We start from the raw sequence: 20,012 nt of genomic DNA, 5'->3' as shown, positions 1-20,012 counted from the left end.
CAAAAACTGACACTCGCAGCACAGCTCTGACACAGCTGAAAGGGAAGTGGTTCTGACAGCCGGCTTGTAGCTTGTGATTAGATGTGATAAGATGAATCCGATTTCAGTTGTAGTTCTTTTATTGCAACAGAAGGGGGTGCCAGAAGTGCATTTTAGGTGTTCCCATTTCTGAGTTGAGAACTTACTCCTGTTTTAAGACATGCAAACAAAACGTAAATGAAAATGCAACATGAGTGTGCATCCACCTCCCAACCTCCCAACATCACAGTCCAGTCATATTCAAACCATGTGTCATGTGCAAATACAGCACACTCCTGTAATACAATATGCTTGGAGACAGCACTGTATTTTATGCCTATTAGCAAGATTAAATATATATGCTTTATAAATTAAGTTAATGATATTATTAAGGCACCATGGAGTTCTAAACTGTAGTAATAACATGTACAAATGCATTATGAATATTTCAAGGTAATCATGTTGTAGAGACACATTGCACTTCATTTACTGGGATGGCTCAACATTCTCCTTTGGTCTGTTTGGACCCCAAAACCCCTCACAAAAAAGTGACCTTCCTTTAGAAATATTCTTAAAGAGTTAAGTATCGGGGTTCCGAAAAATATACCGTTATACGTCTTCACGTGCTGCTACCTGTAATGTTTCTTTCCATTGTTAACATCCTGACAACTTTTTACACTTAAAACTTTAAAGTCTGTTTCAAACATTTTTTATATTTAATATCCACTCTAGTGCACTGAGTTTTGAGATCTGTCCTCTAAATCACTGCAGGAAGAGTGATTTAAAAAAAAAAATCATAACAAGTGCTCTGGCTTTTCTGTTCCGTTCCACATCATGGATCATTATTGCTGTGTTTCCTGTTTGACAATGTGGGTAATAATCCTTACACTATCAGTGCATAGAGCAGGCATTTTGAAAAGAGCTTTGAAACAGACTTTACAGTGTGAAAAGTTGTCAGGATGTTCACAATGAAAAGAAAAATGCCAGGTCCGTTATTTAAACAGTTGTAGCTACACGTGGGGACATGTGACGCTGTATTTCTGGAACCCCGCTACTTACTCTTTAAGCCCTGCCTGTTTGCTAACATGACAGTGATGTGCTGGTTCTCTGATAGATCATTTCCTAGTCTTTCTGCTCTTAGTGCCGGTGTTTCAGTGTGAGAGTCTGCTCTGCTGTGTGTGTGTGTGTGTGTGTGTGTGTTACAGACATGATCACTCTGTTCTGTTCACTTACTGTGCTGATTTCTATTACCAGTAAGAGGCTTCTGAATTTTATATAACAGAAATTATAATAGACAAATGGAATTGCATTATTATTTGTAATTCTCCATATTCTTATTAATATTAACATGTTGCATAAGGATGATATTTACAAATGCTTGTCAGTCTATCCATGTATCTCATAATCACTTTTAATTTCTCCATTTGCAGGTTTTTCTATTGCAGTCAATGTCACTCAGACTCCCAGTATCTTCTTATTTAACAGGACTGGAGAGCCTGCAGTGCTACACTGTGTACATGATGCCACTGATCACTACTATCTTTACTGGTACCGGCAAGTCAGAGATGGAGGGTTAACTTTAATTGCTTATTCATTGAATAAGGATGATGAACAGTATGAAGCAGGGTTTGAATCCAGCTTCACTATTCACAGACCTGAAGTCAAGAGATCTTCTTTTGAGATAAAGAGTGTGAAGTCTGAAGACACTGCCGTGTATTTCTGTGCATCGAGTATCACACTGACACAGAACTGCATCACAGCTTTACAAAAACTGACACTCCCAGCACAGCTCTGACACAGCTGAAAGGGAAGTGACAATCTGGGGGCATAGAGTCTTAAAGAGAAACAGCCCTCCAGCAAGGATTGCTATCCCACTCCCAGTCCACCCACTCATTTATAAATCAACTTAAAAATGCAACAAACCGTTGCAAAAAAAGGTGTTCAAATGCTGTGTCAATCCTGCTGATTTTAAAATCATTTAGACAGCACTGGCATTTGGATTAACCTCTCTCTGGTACAAACCCAGGCCAGGCACCGCATGTGTCCCTCCAGCCCTGTGATTCCATGAGCCTGGAATCACCTGGCAGCCCCTCTCAGTGCTGCACTAAATAATCATTAGGGGGCGAGACCTGTGTCTTAAACACGGTCTCATTGCTCTAATATTAGTTCCTTTGCTAGAAAACAAATGACAGAACTGGAAACATGAAATATGATAACAAAGTTGGGGTCTTAGCTCCACCCATTTCTTCAGTGACAGTGATGTAAGAGATACCTTCCTCTGAGACGTCACTTCTTAGTCGTTCTTCTCTTGGAGTGGCTGCTGGGTGTTTCAGTGTGAGAGTCTGCTCTGCTCTGCTCTGCTCTGCTCGTCTGTGTGTGTGTGTTACAGACATGGTCACTCTGTTCTGTTCACTCACTGTGCTGCTTTCTATTACCAGTAAGACATTTTAGTCATGTTTTAGCAAAAGTATTATTATTATTATTATTATTATTATTATTATTATTATTATTATTATTATTATTATTATTATTATTATCCTGTAAATTACTGCCATTTACTCAATAGTTGTTAGTCTTCCTGTTTGTCTATTTAACTAACATTGTACCTGCTATTGTCTTCTTTTACAGGTTTTTCTCAGGCAGTGACTGTAACTCAGACACCCGAGATCTTACTGAGCAGCAAAAGAACAAATGTGACGATAAACTGTGAACATGATCAAAGCACTCACAACCAAATCTACTGGTACCGGCAAGTCAGAGATGGAGGATTAACTTTAATAGGTTATTCACCTGGTGCGACTCGCAAAGAAGTAGAAAAAGGGTTTGAATCCAAGTTTGGCATAATTAGACCAGACACCTACCACTCCTCTTTAGAAATAGCGAGCTTAACATCTGAAGACACTGCCGTGTATTTCTGTGCATCGAGTATCACACTGACACAGAACTGCATCACAGCTTTACAAAAACTGACACTCACAGCACAGCTCTGACACAGCTGAAAGGGAAGTGGTTCTGACAGCCGGCTTGCAGCTTGTGATTAGGTGTGATGAACCGATTTCAGTAGTAGTTCTTTTTTTGCAACAGAAGGGGGCGCCAGAAGTGCATTTTAGGTGTTCCCATTTCTGAGTTGAGTACTTACTCCTGTTTTAAGACATGCAAATAAAACGTAAATGAAAATGCAACATGAGTGTGCGCCCACCTCCCAACCTCCCAACATCACAGTCCAGTCATATTCAAACCATGTGTCGTGCAAATATCCACTCTAGTGCACTGAGTTTTGAGATCTGTCCTCTAAATCAGTGTAGGAAGAGTGATTTAAAAAAAATCATAACAAGTGCTCTGGCTTTTCTGTTCCCTTCCACATCATTGATCATTATTGCTGTGTTACCTGTTTGACAATGTGGGTAATAATCCTTACACTATCAGTGCATAGAGCAGGCATTTTGAAAAGAGCTTTGAAACAGACTTTAAAGTGTGAAAAGTTGTCAGGATGTTCACAATGAAAAGAAAAATGCCAGGTCCAATATTTAAACAGTTGTAGCAACACGTGGGGACGTGTGACGCTGTATTTCTGGAACCCCGTGTGCCAATGTGCCCCGCCCTTGTGTGCATTTCTGTGTTGTATGTTACGTGTGTTAATGTTGCTGTATTGTAGTTGGTACATGGGATATAATGTGTGTAATGAGCACAAGTATTTTTTGTGTTCAGGGCGAAGGAACGGGAGAGAGTGAGAAGAGAAAATCTAAAGTAAAGTAAATAGTAAGCAATTGCTACGTGGTGCTGGAGGACCAGCACAGTACGTGTTTGTTTAGTGTTCGTCCCTGTCTGTTAGTGTCTGTTCGTTTTGTTTGTCTGTTTATTTTGGCCGCAAGTGCTGTGTCCTGTGTTTTGTTTTGTTCAAACCTTTTATTTTACAATAAACCGTCGCAAGCAAGCACCTTTACCATTTCATCCACCATCTGTCTGTGTACTCCTTTCTGGTCTGACGTAACCACTAGAGCCTGCTTGTCACACCCCGCTACTTACTCTTTAAGCCCTGTCTGTTTGCTAACATGACAGTGATGTGCTGGTTCTCTGATAGATCATTTCCTAGTCTTTCTGCTCTTAGTGCTGGTGTTTCAGTGTGAGAGTCTGCTCTGCTCTGCAGTGTGTGTGTGTGTGTTTGTGTTGCAGACATGATCACTCTGTTCTGTTCACTCACTGTGCTGATTTCTATTACCAGTAAGAGGCTTCTGAATTTTATATAATAGAAATTATAATTGACAAATGGAATTGCATTATTATTTGTAATTCTTAATATTCTTATTAATATTAACATGTTGCATAAGGATGATATTTACAAATGCTTGTCAGTCTATCCATGTATCTCATCATCACTTTTAATTTCTCCATTTGCAGGTTTTTCTATTGCAGTCAATGTCATTCAGACTCCCAGTATCTTCTTATTGAGCAGGACTGGAGAGCCTGCAGTGCTACACTGTGTACATGATGCCGCTAATCACGACTATCTTTACTGGTACCGGCAAGTCAGAGATGGAGGGTTAACTTTAATCGCTTATTCATTGAATAAGGATGATGCACAGTATGAAGCAGGGTTTGAATCCAGCTTCACTATTCACAGACCTGAAATCAAGAGATCTTCTTTTGAGATAAAGAGTGTGAAGTCTGAAGACACTGCCGTGTATTTCTGTGCATCGAGTATCACACTGACACAGAACTGCATCACAGCTTTACAAAAACTGACACTCGCAGCACAGCTCTGACACAGCTGAAAGGGAAGTGACAATCTGGGGGCGTAGAGTCTAAAAGAGAAACAGCCCTCCAGCAAGGATTGCTATCCCACTCCCAGTCCACCCACTCATTTACAAATCAACTTAAAAAGGCCACATACAGCTGCCAGAAAATAGTTAAAATAATATGTAAATCCTGCTGATTTTGAAATCATTTAGACAGCACTGGCATTTGGATTAACCTCTCTCTGGTACAAACCCAGGCCAGGCACCGCATGTGTCCCTCCAGCCCTGTGATTCCATGAGCCTGGAATCACCTGGCAGCCCCTCTCAGTGCTGCACTAAATAATCATTAGGGGGCGAAACCTGTGTCTTAAACACGGTCTCAATGCTCTCATATGGGTTCGTTTGCCAGAAAACAAATGACAGAACTGGAAACATGAAATATGGTAACAAAGCTGGGGTCTTAGATCCACCCATTTCTTCAGTGACAGTGATGTAAGAGTTACCTTCCTCTGAGACGTCACTTCTTACTCGTTCATCTCTTGGAGTGGCTGCCGGGTGTTTCAGTGTGAGAGTCTGCTCTGCTCTGCTCTGCTGTGTGTGTGTTACAGACATGGCCACTCTGTTCTGTTCACTTACTGTGCTGCTTTCTATTACCAGTAAGACATTTTAGTCATGTTTTATATTAATTAAAAAATAAAATATATTATTATTATTATTATTATTATTATTATTATTATTATTATTATTATCCTGTAAATTACTGCTATTTACTAATTAGTTGTTAGTCTTCCTGTTTGTCTGTTTACCTAACATTGTACCTGCTATTCTCTTCTTTTACAGGTTTTTCTCAGGCAGTGACTGTCACTCAGACACCCGAGATCTTACTGAGCAGCAAAAGAACAAATGTGACGATAAACTGTAAACATGATCAAAGCTCTCACTACCAAATCTACTGGTACCGGCAAGTCAGAGATGGAGGATTAACTTTAATAGGTTATTCACCTCGTGCGGCTAGCAAAGAACTAGAAAAAGGGTTTGAATCCAAGTTTGACATAATAAGACCAGACACCTACCACTCCTCTTTAGAAATAGCGAGCTTAACATCTGAAGACACTGCCATGTATTTCTGTGCATCGAGTATCACACTGACACAGAACTGCATCACAGCTTTACAAAAACTGACACTCGCAGCACAGCTCTGACACAGCTGAAAGGGAAGTGGTTCTGACAGCCGGCTTGTAGCTTGTGATTAGATGTGATAAGATAAATCCGATTTCAGTTATAGTTCTTTTATTGCAACAGAAGGGGGCGCCAGAAGTGCATTTTAGGTGTTCCCATTTCTGAGTCGAGAACTTACTCCTGTTTTAAGACATGCAAACAAAACGTAAATGAAAATGCAACATGAGTGTGCGTCCACCTCCCAACCTCCCAACCTCCCAGTCCAGTCATATTCAAACCATGTGTCATGTGCAAATACAGCACACTCCTGTAATACAGCATGCTTAGGCACAGCACTGTATTGTATGCCTATTAGCAAGGTGAAATATATATGCTTTATAAATTAAGTTAAGGATATTATTAAGGCACCATGGAGTTCTAAACTGTAGTAATAACATGTACAAATGCATTATGAATATTTCAAGGTAATCATGTTGTAGAGACACTTTGCACTTCATTTACTGGGATGGCTCAACATTCTCCTGTGGTCTGTTTGGGCCTCTCAACCCCTCAGAAAAAAGTGACCTTCCTTTAGAAATATTCTTAAAGAGTTAAGTAGCGGGATTCCAAAAAATATAGCGTTACACATCCCCACGTGTTGCTACTGGGCATTTTTATTTTCATTGTTAACATCCTGACAACTTTTGACACATAACTTTAAAGTCTTTTTCAAAGCTATTTTCAAAATTTCCGCTCTAGTGCACTGGGGTTTGAGATCTGTCCTCTAAATCACTGCAGGAAGAGCGATTAAAAAAAAAATCATAACAAGTGCTCTGGCTTTTCTGTTCCGTACCACATCATGGATCGTTATTGCTGTGTAGTCGAGTATCACACTGACACAGAACTGCATCACAGCTTTACAAAAACTGACACTCGCAGCACAGCTCTGACACAGCTGAAAGGGAAGTGACAATCTGGGGGCGTAGAGTCTAAAAGAGAAACAGCCCTCCAGCAAGGATTGCTGTCCCACTCCCAGTCCACCCTCTCATTTATAAATCAACTCAAAAAGGCAACAACATATCGTTGCCAAAAAAAGTAGTTAAAATGCTGTGCCAATCGTGCTGATTTTAAAATCATTTAGACAGCACTGGCATTTGGATTAACCTCTCTCTGGTACAAACCCAGGCCAGGCACTGCATGTGTCCCTCCAGCCCTGTGATTCCATGAACCTGGAATCACCTGGCAGCCCCTCTCAGTGCTGCACTAAATAATCATTAGGGGGTTAAACCTGTGTCTTAAACACGGTCTCATTGCTCTAATATGGGTTCCTGTGGCAGGATGGCTTGCAGTGGTGATGTCACGGACCAGGAAGTAACTGAACCAAAACAATGGATTTGCAAGTGAAAGCGGAACGCAATGGCGTTCAGCTGATTTTTTATTAACTAAATAAAACAAAACAAAAGGTTTAAACAAACAACAAAACACTACAAAACAAAAGGGCGCGATGGCCAAACAAATAAACAAGTATATTTTCAATATAGCAATTGTTGTTCGCTCGGTCTCCCGTGTTCTCCCGTACCTCCTCTCTGTGCACTCAACCCCGATTGAGTGACATTGTGCGTCTTTTATGCAGTTGTACCGAGACTCGATTGCTAATCAATCATTCAATTAGAATCTCGGTACAACTGCACATGGATTAATTAAGTGCAATACTGTGACACTCAATATACACATCTACATTTGAAATCACTCGTGTTACACAGACCCTTTTATATCCCATGTACCAATGACTATACACCAACATTTAACACACTACATGCAACATATAAACAAACAATACGCACAAGGCTGGGTCACATTGCCACAGTTCCTTTGCTAGAAAACAAATGACAGATCTGGAAACATGAAATATGGTAACAAAGTTGGGGTCTTAGCTCCACCCATTTCTTCAGTGACAGTGATGTAAGAGTTACCTTCCTCTGAGACGTCACTTCTTAGTCGTTCTTCTTCTAGAGTGCCTGCCGGGTGTTTCAGTGTGAGAGTCTGCTCTGATGTGTGAGTGTGTTACAGACATGATCACTCTGTTCTGTTCACTCACTGTGCTGCTTTCTATTACCAGTAAGACATTTTAGTCATGTTTTAGCAAATGTATTATTATTATTATTATTATTATTATTATTATTATTATTATTATTATTATCCTGTAGATTACTGCCATTTACTAATTAGTTGTTAGTCTTCCTGTTTCTCTGTTTACCTAACATTGTACCTGCTATTCTCGTCTTTTACAGGTTTTTCTCAGGCAGTGACTGTCACTCAGACACCAGAGATCTTACTGAGCAGCAAAAGAACAAATGTGACGATAAACTGTAAACATGATCAAAGCTCTCACTACCAAATCTACTGGTACCGGCAAGTCAGAGATGGAGGATTAACTTTAATAGGTTATTCACCTGGTGCGAATCGTAAAGAACTAGAAAAAGGGTTTGAATCCAAGTTTGACATAATAAGACCAGACACCTACCACTCCTCTTTAGAAATAGCGAGCTTAACATCTGAAGACACTGCCGTGTATTTCTGTGCATCGAGTATCACACTGACACAGAACTGCATCACAGCTTTACAAAAACTGACACTCGCAGCACAGCTCTGACACAGCTGAAAGGGAAGTGGTTCTGACAGCCGGCTTATAGCTTGTGATTAGATGTGATAAGATTAGCCCATCTCAGTAGTAGTTCTTTTATTGCAACAGAAGGGGGCGCCAGAAGTGCATTTTAGGTGTTCCCATTTCTGAGTCGAGAACTTACTCCTGTTTTAAGACATGCAAACAAAACTTAAATGAAAATGCAACATGAGTGTGCGCCCACCTCCCAACCTCCCAACATCCCAGTCCAGTCATATTCAAACCATGTGTCATGTGCAAATACAGCACACTCCTGTAATACAATATCCCTGGGGACAACACTGTATTGTACGCCTATTAGCAAGGTGAAATATATATATGCTTTATAAATTAAGATAACAATATTATTAAGACACCATGGAGTTCTAAACTGTAGTAATAACATGTACAAATGCATTATGAATATTTCAAGGTAATCATGTAGAGACACTTTGCACTTCATTTACTGGGGTGGCTCAACATTCTCCTGTGGTCTGTATGGGCCCCACAACCCCTCACAAAAAAGTGACCTTCCTTTAGAAATATTCTTAAAGAGTTAAGTAGAGGGATTCCGAAAAATATACCGTTATACGTCTTCACATGTTGCTAACTGTAATGTTTCTTTCCATTGTTAACATCCTGACAACTTTTGACACTTATAACTTTAAAGTCTGTTTCAAACCTTTTTTCAAAATGTCTGCTCTAGTGCACTAGGTTTTGAGATCTGTCCTCTAAATCACTGCAGGAAGAGCGATTAAAAAAAAAAAATTATAACAAGTTCTCTGGCTTTTCTGTTCCCTTCCACATCATGGATCGTTATTGCTGTGTTACCTGTTTGACAATGTGGGTAATAATCCTTACACTATCAGTGCATAGAGCAGGCATTTTGAAAAGAGCTTTGAAACAGACTTTACAGTGTGAAAAGTTGTCAGGATGTTCACAATGAAAAGAAAAATGCCAGGTTCGTTATTTAAAACAGTTGTATCAACACGTGGGGACGTGTGACGCTATATTTCTGGAACCCCACTACTTACTCTTTAAGCCCTGCCTGTTTGCTAACATGACAGTGATGTGCTGGTTCTCTGATAGATCATTTCCTATTCTTTCTGCTCTTAGTTCCAGTGTTTCAGTGTGAGAGTCTGCTCTGCTCTGCTCTGCTGTGTGTGTGTGTTTGTGTTTGTGTTGCAGACATGATCACTCTGTTCTGTTCACTCACTATGCTGATTTCTATTACCAGTAAGAGGCTTCTGAATTTTATATAACAGAAATTATAATTGACAAATGGAATTGCATTATTATTTGTAGTTCTTAATATTCTTATTAATATTAACATGTTACATAAGGATGATATTTACAAACGCTTGTCACTCTATCCATGTATCTCATCATCACTTCTAATTTCTCCATTTGCAGGTTTTTCTATTGCAGTCAATGTCACTCAGACTCCCAGTATCTTCTTATTGAGCAGGACTGGAGAGCCTGCAGTGCTACACTGTGTACATGATGCCGCTGATCACTACTATCTTTACTGGTACCGGCAAGTCAGAGATGGAGGGTTAACTTTAATCGCTTATTCATTGAATAAGGATGATGAACAATATGAAGCAGGGTTTGAATCCAGCTTCACTATTCACAGACCCGATATCAAGAGATCTTCTTTTGAGATAAAGAGTGTGAAGTCTGAAGACACTGCCGTGTATTTCTGTGCATCGAGTATCACACTGACACAGAACTGCATCACAGCTTTACAAAAACTGACACACGCACCACAGCTCTGACACAGCTGAAAGGGAAGTGACAATCTGGGGGCATAGAGTCTTAAAGAGAAACAGCCCTCCAGCAAGGATTGCTATCCCACTCCCAGTCCACCTTTTCATTTATAAATCAACTTAAAAATTCAACAAACCGTTGCAAAAAAAGGTGTTCAAATGCTGTGTCAATCCTGCTGATTTTAAAATCATTTAGACAGCACTGGCATTTGGATTAACCTCTCTCTGGTACAAACCCAGGCCAGGCACCGCATGTGTCCCTCCAGCCCTGTGATTCCATGAGCCTGGAATCACCTGGCAGCCCCTCTCAGTGCTGCACTAAATAATCATTAGGGGGTGAAACCTGTGTCTTAAACACAGTCTCATTGCTCTAATATGGGTTCCTCTGCTAGAAAACAAATGACAGAACTGGAAACATGAAATATTGTAACAAAGTTGGGGTCTTAGCTCCACCCATTTCTTCAGTGACAGTGATGTAAGAGTTACCTTTCTCTGAGACATCACTTCTTACTCGTTCTTCTCTTGGAGTGGCTGCCGGGTGTTTCAGTGTGAGAGTCTGCTCTGCTCTGCTAGTCTGTGTGTGTGTGTTACAGACATGGTTACTCTGTTCTGTTCACTCACTGTGCTGCTTTCTATGACCAGTAAGACATTTTAGTCATGTTTTAGCAAATGTATTATTATTATTATTATTATTATTATTATTATTATTATTATTATTATTGTTATCCTGTATATTACTGCCATTTACTAATTAGTTGTAAGTCTTCCTGTTTCTCTGTTTACCTAACATTATACCTGCTATTTTTTTCTTTTACAGGTTTTTCTCAGGCAGTGACTGTCACTCAGACACCCGAGATCTTACTGAGCAGCAAAAGAACAAATGTGACGATAAACTGTGAACATGATCAAAGCAGTCACTACCAAATCTACTGGTACCTGCAAGTCAGAGATGGAGGATTAACTTTAATAGGTTATTCACCTGGTGCGACTCGCAAAGAACTAGAAAAAGGGTTTGAATCCAAGTTTGGCATAATTAGACCAGACACCTACCACTCCTCTTTAGAAATAGCGAGCTTAACATCTGAAGACACTGCCGTGTATTTCTGTGCATCGAGTATCACACTGACACAGAACTGCATCACAGCTTTACAAAAACTGACACTCGCAGCACAGCTCTGACACAGCTGAAAGGGAAGTGGTTCTGACAGCCGGCTTGTAGCTTGTGATTAGATGTGATAAGATGAATCCGATTTCAGTTGTAGTTCTTTTTTTGCAACAGAAGAGGGTGCCAGAAGTGCATTTTAAGTGTTCCCATTTCTGAGTCGAGAACTTACTCCTGTTTTAAGACATGCAAACAAAACTTAAATGAAAATGCAAAATGAGTGTGCGCCCACCTCCCAACCTCCCAACCTCCCAGTCCAGTCATATTCAAACCATGTGTCATGTGCAAATACAGCACACTCCTGTAATACAATATCCCTGGGGACAACACTGTATTGTACGCCTATTAGCAAGGTGAAATATATATATATATATATATGCTTTATACATTAAGTTAGAGATATTATTAAGACACCATGGAGTTCTAAACTGTAGTAATAACATGTACAAATGCATTATGAATATTTCAAGGTAATCATGTAGAGACACTTTGCACTTCATTTACTGGGATGGCTCAACATTCTCCTGTGGTCTGTTTGGGACCCACAACCCCTCACAAAAAGTGACCTTCCTTTAGAAATATTCTTAAAGAGTTAAGTAGAGGGATTCTGAAAAATATAGCATTACACATCCCCACGTGTTGCTACCTGTAATGTTTCTTTCCATTGTTAACATCCTGACAACTTTTGACACATAACGTTAAAGTCTTTTTCAAAGCTATTTTCAAAATGGCAGCTCTAGTGCACTAGGTTTTGAGATCTGTCCTCTATATCACTGCAGAAAGAACAATTAAAAAAAAAAATTATAACAAGTACTCTGGCTTTTCTGTTCCGTACCACATCATGGATCATTATTGCTGTGTTACCTGTTTGACAATGTGGGTAATAATCCTTACACTATTAGTGCATAGAGCAGGCATTTTGAAAAGAGCTTTGAAACAGACTTTAAAGTGTGAAAAGTTGTCAGGATGTTCACAATGAAAAGAAAAATGACAGGTAAGTTCTTTAAACAGTTGTAGCAACACGTGGGGACGTGTGACGCTGTATTTCTGGAACCCCGTGTGGCAATGTGCCCCGCCCTTGTGTGCATTTCTGTGTTGTATGTTACGTGTGTTAATGTTGGTGTATTGTAGTTGGTACACGGGATATAATGTGTGTAATGAGCACAAGTATTTTTTGTGTTCAGGGCGAAGGAACGGGAGAGAGTGAGAAGAGAAAATCTAAAGTAAAGTAAATAGTAAGCAATTGCTACGTGGTGCTGGAGGACCAGCACAGTACGTGTTAGTTTAGTGTTCGTCCCTGTCTGTTAGTGTCTGTTCGTTTTGTTTGTCTGTTTATTTTGGCCGCAAGTGCCGTGTCCTGTGTTTTGTTTTGTTCAAACCTTTTATTTTACAATAAACCGGCGCAAGCAAGCATCTTTACCATTTCATCCAGCATCTGTCTGTGTACTCCTTTCTGGTCTGACGTAACCACTAGAGCCTGCTTGTCACACTCCGCTACTTACTCTTTAAGCCCTGCCTGTTTGCTAACATGACAGTGATGTGCTGGTTCTCTGATAGATCATTTCCTAGTCTTTCTGCTCTTAGTGCCGGTGTTTCAGTGTGAGAGTCTGCTCTGCTCTGCTGTGTGTGTGTGTGTGTGTGTGTGTTTCTGTTTGTGTTGCAGACATGATCACTCTGTTCTGTTCACTCACTGTGCTGATTTCTATTACCGGTAAGAGGCTTCTGAATTTTATATAACAGAAATTATAATTGACAAATGGAATTGCATTATTATTTGTAATTCTTAATATTCTTATTAATATTAACATGTTACATAAGGATGATATTTACAAATGCTTGTCAGTCTATCCATGTATCTCATCATCACTTTTAATTTCTCCATTTGCAGGTTTTACTGTTGCAGTCAATGTCACTCAGACTCCCAGTATCTTCTTATTGAGCAGGACTGGAGAGCCTGCAGTGCTACACTGTGTACATGATGCCGCTGATCACTACTACCTTTACTGGTACCGGCAAGTCAGAGATGGAGGGTTAACTTTAATCGCTTATTCATTGAATAAGGATGATGAACAATATGAAGCAGGGTTTGAATCCAGCTTCACTATTCACAGACCTGAAGTCAAGAGATCTTCTTTTGAGATAAAGAGTGTGAAGTCTGGAGACACTGCCGTGTATTTCTGTGCATCGAAACAAGCACACTGACACAGAACTGCATCACAGCTTTACAAAAACTGACACACGCACCACAGCTCTGACACAGCTGAAAGGGAAGTGACAATCTGGGGGCATAGAGTCTAAAAGAGAAACAGCCCTCCAGCAAGGATTGCTATCCCACTCCCAGTCCACCTTTTCATTTATAAATCAACTTAAAAATGCAACAAACCGTTGCAAAAAAAGGTGTTCAAATGCTGTGTCAATCCTGCTGATTTTAAAATCATTTAGACAGCACTGGCATTTGGATTAACCTCTCTCTGGTACAAACCCAGGCCAGGCACCACATGTGTCCCTCCAGCCCTGTGATTCCATGAGCCTGGAATCACCTGGCAGCACCTCTCAGTGCTGCACTAAATAATCATTAGGGGGAGAAACCTGTGTCTTAAACACAGTCTCATTGCTCTAATATTAGTTCCTTTGCTAGAAAATAAATGACAGAACTGGAAACATGAAATATGATAACAAAGTTGGGGTCTTAGCTCCACCCATTTCGTCAGTGACAGTGATGTAAGAGTTACCTTCCTCTGAGACGTCACTTCTTAGTCGTTCTTCTCTTGGAGTGGCTGCTGGGTGTTTCAGTGTGACAGTTGGGTGTTTCAGTGTGACAGTCTGCTCTGCTCTGCTCTGCTCTGCTCTGTTGTGTGTGTGTCTGTGTGTGTGTTACAGACATGATCACTCTGTTCTGTTCACTCACTGTGCTGCTTTCTATGACCATTAAGACATTTTAGTCATGTTTTAGCAAATGTATTATTATTATTATTATTATTATTATTATTATTATTATTATTACTATTATTATTATTATTATTATTATTATCCTGTAAATTACTGCCATTTACTAATTAGTTGTTAGTCTTCCTGTTTGTCTTTTTACCTAACATTGTACCTGCTATTCTCTTCTTTTACAGGTTTTTCTCAGGCAGTGACTGTCACTCAGACACCCGAGATCTTACTGAGCAGCAAAAGAACAAATGTGACGATAAACTGTGAACATGATCAAATCAATCACAACCAAATCTACTGGTACCTGCAAGTCAGAGATGGAGGATTAACTTTCATAGGTTATTCACCTGGTGCAAATCTTAAAGAACTAGAAAAAGGGTTTGAATCCAAGTTTGACATAATTAGACCAGACACCTACCACTCCTCTTTAGAAATAGCAAGCATAACATCTGAAGACACTGCCGTGTATTTCTGTGCATCGAGTATCACACTGACACAGAACTGCATCACAGCTTTACAAAAACTGACACTCGCAGCACAGCTCTGACACAGCTGAAAGGGAAGTGGTTCTGACAGCCGGCTTGTAGCTTGTGATTAGATGTGATGAAATAGTCGATTTCAGTAGTAGCTCTTCTACTGCAACAGAAGGGGGCGCCAGAAGTGCATTTTAGGTGTTCCCATTTCTGAGTCGAGAACTTACTCCTGTTTTAAGACATGCAAACAAAACTTAAATGAAAATGCAACATGAGTGTGCGCCCACCTCCCAACCTCCCAACATCCCAGTCCAGTCATATTCAAACCATGTGTCATGTACAAATACAGCACACTCCTGTAATACAATATCCCTGGGGACAACACTGTATTGTACGCCTAATAGCAAGGTGAAATATATATATGCTTTATAAATTAAGATAACAATATTATTAAGACACCATGGAGTTCTAAACTGTAGTAATAACATGTACAAATGCATTATGAATATTTCAAGGTAATCATGTAGAGACACTTTGCACTTCATTTACTGGGATGGCTCAACATTCTCCTGTGGTCTGTTTGGGCCCCACAACCCCTCACAAAAAAGTGACCTTCCTTTAGAAATATTCTTAAAGAGTTAAGTAGAGGGATTACGAAAAATATACCGTTATACGTCTTCACATGTTGCTAACTGTAATGTTTCTTTCCATTGTTAACATCCTGACAACTTTTGACACATAACGTTAAAGTCTTTTTCAAAGCTATTTTCAAAATGGCAGCTCTAGTGCACTAGGTTTTGAGATCTGTCCTCTATATCACTGCAGAAAGAACAATTAAAAAAAAAAATTATAACAAGTACTCTGGCTTTTCTGTTCCGTACCACATCATGGATCGTTATTGCTGTGTTACCTGTTTGACAATGTGGGTAATAATCCTTACACTATTAGTGCATAGAGCAGGCATTTTGAAAAGAGCTTTGAAACAGACTTTAAAGTGTGAAAAGTTGTCAGGATGTTCACAATGAAAAGAAAAATGCCAGGTCAGTTATTTAAACAGTTGTATCAACACGTGGGGACGTGTGACGCTGTATTTCTGGAACCCCGTGTGGCAATGTGCCCCGCCCTTGTGTGCATTTCTGTGTTGTATGTTACGTGTGTTAATGTTGGTGTATTGTAGTTGGTACACGGGATATAATGTGTGTAATGAGCACAAGTATTTTTTGTGTTCAGGGCGAAGGAACGGGAGAGAGTGAGAAGAGAAAATCTAAAGTAAAGTAAATAGTAAGCAATTGCTACGTGGTGCTGGAGGACCAGCACAGTACGTGTTTGTTTAGTGTTCGTCCCTGTCTGTTAGTGTCTGTTCGTTTTGTTTGTCTGTTTATTTTGGCCACAAGTGCTGTGTCCTGTGTTTTGTTTTGTTCAAACCTTTTATTTTACAATAAACCGGCGCAAGCAAGCACCTTTACCATTTCATCCACCATCTGTCTGTGTACTCCTTTCTGGTCTGATGTAACCACTAGAGCCTGCTTGTCACACCCCGCTACTTACTCTTTAAGCCCTGCCTGTTTGCTAACATGACAGTGATGTGCTGGTTCTCTGATAATTCATTTCCTAGTCTTTCTGCTCTTAGTGCTGGTGTTCCAGTGTGAGAGTCTGCTCTGCTGTGTGTATGTGTTTGTGTTGCAGACATGATCACTCTGTTCTGTTCAGTCACTGTGCTGATTTCTATTACCAGTAAGAGGCTTCAGAATTTTATATAATAAAAATTATAATTGACAAATGGAATTGCATTATTATTTGTAATTCTCAATATTCTCATTAATATTAACATGTTGCATAAGGATGATATTTACAAATGCCTGTCAGTCTATCCATGTATCTCATCATCACTTCTAATGTCTCCATTTGCAGGTTTTTCTATTGCAGTCAATGTCACTCAGACTCCCAGTATCATCTTATTGAGCAGGACTGGAGAGCCTGCAGTGCTACACTGTGTACATGATGCCGCTGATCACAACTGTCTTTACTGGTACCGGCAAGTCAGAGATGGAGGGTTAACTTTAATCGCTTATTCAGGGAATAAGGATGATACACAGTATGAAGCAGGGTTTGAATCCAGCTTCACTATTCACAGACCCGAAATCAAGAGATCTTCTTTTGAGATAAAGAGTGTGAAGTCTGAAGACACTGCCATGTATTTCTGTGCATCGAGTATCACACTGACACAGAACTGCATCACAGCTTTACAAAAACTGACACTCGCAGCACAGCTCTGACACAGCTGAAAGGGAAGTGACAATCTGGGGGCGTAGAGTCTAAAAGAGAAACAGCCCTCCAGCAAGGATTGCTATCCCACTCCCAGTCCACCCTCTCATTTATAAATCAACTTAAAAATGCAACAAACCGTTGCAAGAAAAGGTGTTAAAATGCTGTGTCAATCCTGCTGATTTTAAAATCATTTAGACAGCACTGGCATTTGGATTAACCTCTCTCTGGTACAAACCCAGGCCAGGCACCGCATGTGTCCCTCCAGCCCTGTGATTCCATGAGCCTGGAATCACCTGGCAGCCCCTCTCAGTGCTGCACTAAATAATCATTAGGGGGCGAAACCTGTGTCTTAAACACGGTCTCATTGCTCTAATATGGGTTCCTCTGCTAGAAAACAAATGACAGAACTGGAAACATGAAATATGGTAACAAAGTTGGGGTCTTAGCTCCACCCATTTCTTCAGTGACAGTGATGTAAGAGTTACCTTCCTCTGAGACATCATTTCTTACTCGTTCTTCTCTTGGAGTGGCTGCCGGGTGTTTCAGTGTGAGAGTCTGCTCTGCTCTGCTCGTCTGTGTGTGTGTGTTACAGACATGGTTACTCTGTTCTGTTCACTCACTGTGCTGCTTTCTATGACCAGTAAGACATTTTAGTCATGTTTTAGCAAATGTATTATTATTATTATTATTATTATTATTATTATTATTATTATTATTATTATTGTTATCCTGTATATTACTGCCATTTACTAATTAGTTGTTAGTCTTCCTGTTTCTCTGTTTACCTAACATTATACCTGCTATTTTTTTCTTTTACAGGTTTTTCTCAGGCAGTGACTGTCACTCAGACACCCGAGATCTTACTGAGCAGCAAAAGGACAAATGTGACGATAAAACTGTGAACATGATCAAAGCAGTCACTACCAAATCTACTGGTACCTGCAAGTCAGAGATGGAGGATTAACTTTAATAGGTTATTCACCTGGTGCGACTCGCAAATAACTAGAAAAAGGGTTTGAATCCAAGTTTGGCATAATTAGACCAGACACCTACCACTCCTCTTTAGAAATAGCGAGCTTAACATCTGAAGACACTGCCGTGTATTTCTGTGCATCGAGTATCACACTGACACAGAACTGCATCACAGCTTTACAAAAACTGACACTCGCAGCACAGCTCTGACACAGCTGAAAGGGAAGTGGTTCTGACAGCCGGCTTGTAGCTTGTGATTAGATGTGATAAGATGAATCCGATTTCAGTTGTAGTTCTTTTTTTGCAACAGAAGAGGGTGCCAGAAGTGCATTTTAAGTGTTCCCATTTCTGAGTCGAGAACTTACTCCTGTTTTAAGACATGCAAACAAAACTTAAATGAAAATGCAAAATGAGTGTGCGCCCACCTCCCAACCTCCCAACCTCCCAGTCCAGTCATATTCAAACCATGTGTCATGTGCAAATACAGCACACTCTTGTAATACAATATCCCTGGGGACAACACTGTATTGTACGCCTATTAGCAAGGTGAAATATATATATATATATATATATATATGCTTTATACATTAAGTTAGAGATATTATTAAGACACCATGGAGTTCTAAACTGTAGTAATAACATGTACAAATGCATTATGAATATTTCAAGGTAATCATGTAGAGACACTTTGCACTTCATTTACTGGGATGGCTCAACATTCTCCTGTGGTCTGTTTGGGACCCACAACCCCTCACAAAAAGTGACCTTCCTTTAGAAATATTCTTAAAGAGTTAAGTAGAGGGATTCTGAAAAATATAGCATTACACATCCCCACGTGTTGCTACCTGTAATGTTTCTTTCCATTGTTAACATCCTGACAACTTTTGACACATAACGTTAAAGTCTTTTTCAAAGCTATTTTCAAAATGGCAGCTCTAGTGCACTAGGTTTTGAGATCTGTCCTCTATATCACTGCAGAAAGAACAATTAAAAAAAAAAATTATAACAAGTACTCTGGCTTTTCTGTTCCGTACCACATCATGGATCGTTATTGCTGTGTTACCTGTTTGACAATGTGGGTAATAATCCTTACACTATTAGTGCATAGAGCAGGCATTTTGAAAAGAGCTTTGAAACAGACTTTAAAGTGTGAAAAGTTGTCAGGATGTTCACAATGAAAAGAAAAATGCCAGGTCAGTTATTTAAACAGTTGTATCAACACGTGGGGACGTGTGACGCTGTATTTCTGGAACCCCGTGTGGCAATGTGCCCCGCCCTTGTGTGCATTTCTGTGTTGTATGTTACGTGTGTTAATGTTGGTGTATTGTAGTTGGTACACGGGATATAATGTGTGTAATGAGCACAAGTATTTTTTGTGTTCAGGGCGAAGGAACGGGAGAGAGTGAGAAGAGAAAATCTAAAGTAAAGTAAATAGTAAGCAATTGCTACGTGGTGCTGGAGGACCAGCACAGTACGTGTTTGTTTAGTGTTCGTCCCTGTCTGTTAGTGTCTGTTCGTTTTGTTTGTCTGTTTATTTTGGCCACAAGTGCTGTGTCCTGTGTTTTGTTTTGTTCAAACCTTTTATTTTACAATAAACCGGCGCAAGCAAGCACCTTTACCATTTCATCCACCATCTGTCTGTGTACTCCTTTCTGGTCTGATGTAACCACTAGAGCCTGCTTGTCACACCCCGCTACTTACTCTTTAAGCCCTGCCTGTTTGCTAACATGACAGTGATGTGCTGGTTCTCTGATAATTCATTTCCTAGTCTTTCTGCTCTTAGTGCTGGTGTTCCAGTGTGAGAGTCTGCTCTGCTGTGTGTATGTGTTTGTGTTGCAGACATGATCACTCTGTTCT

This window comes from Acipenser ruthenus, chromosome 50 (assembly GCF_902713425.1).
Source record: "Acipenser ruthenus chromosome 50, fAciRut3.2 maternal haplotype, whole genome shotgun sequence".
In the NCBI taxonomy this organism is placed as follows: domain Eukaryota; kingdom Metazoa; phylum Chordata; class Actinopteri; order Acipenseriformes; family Acipenseridae; genus Acipenser; species Acipenser ruthenus.
Note: the sequence above shows the minus strand (reverse complement) of the source record.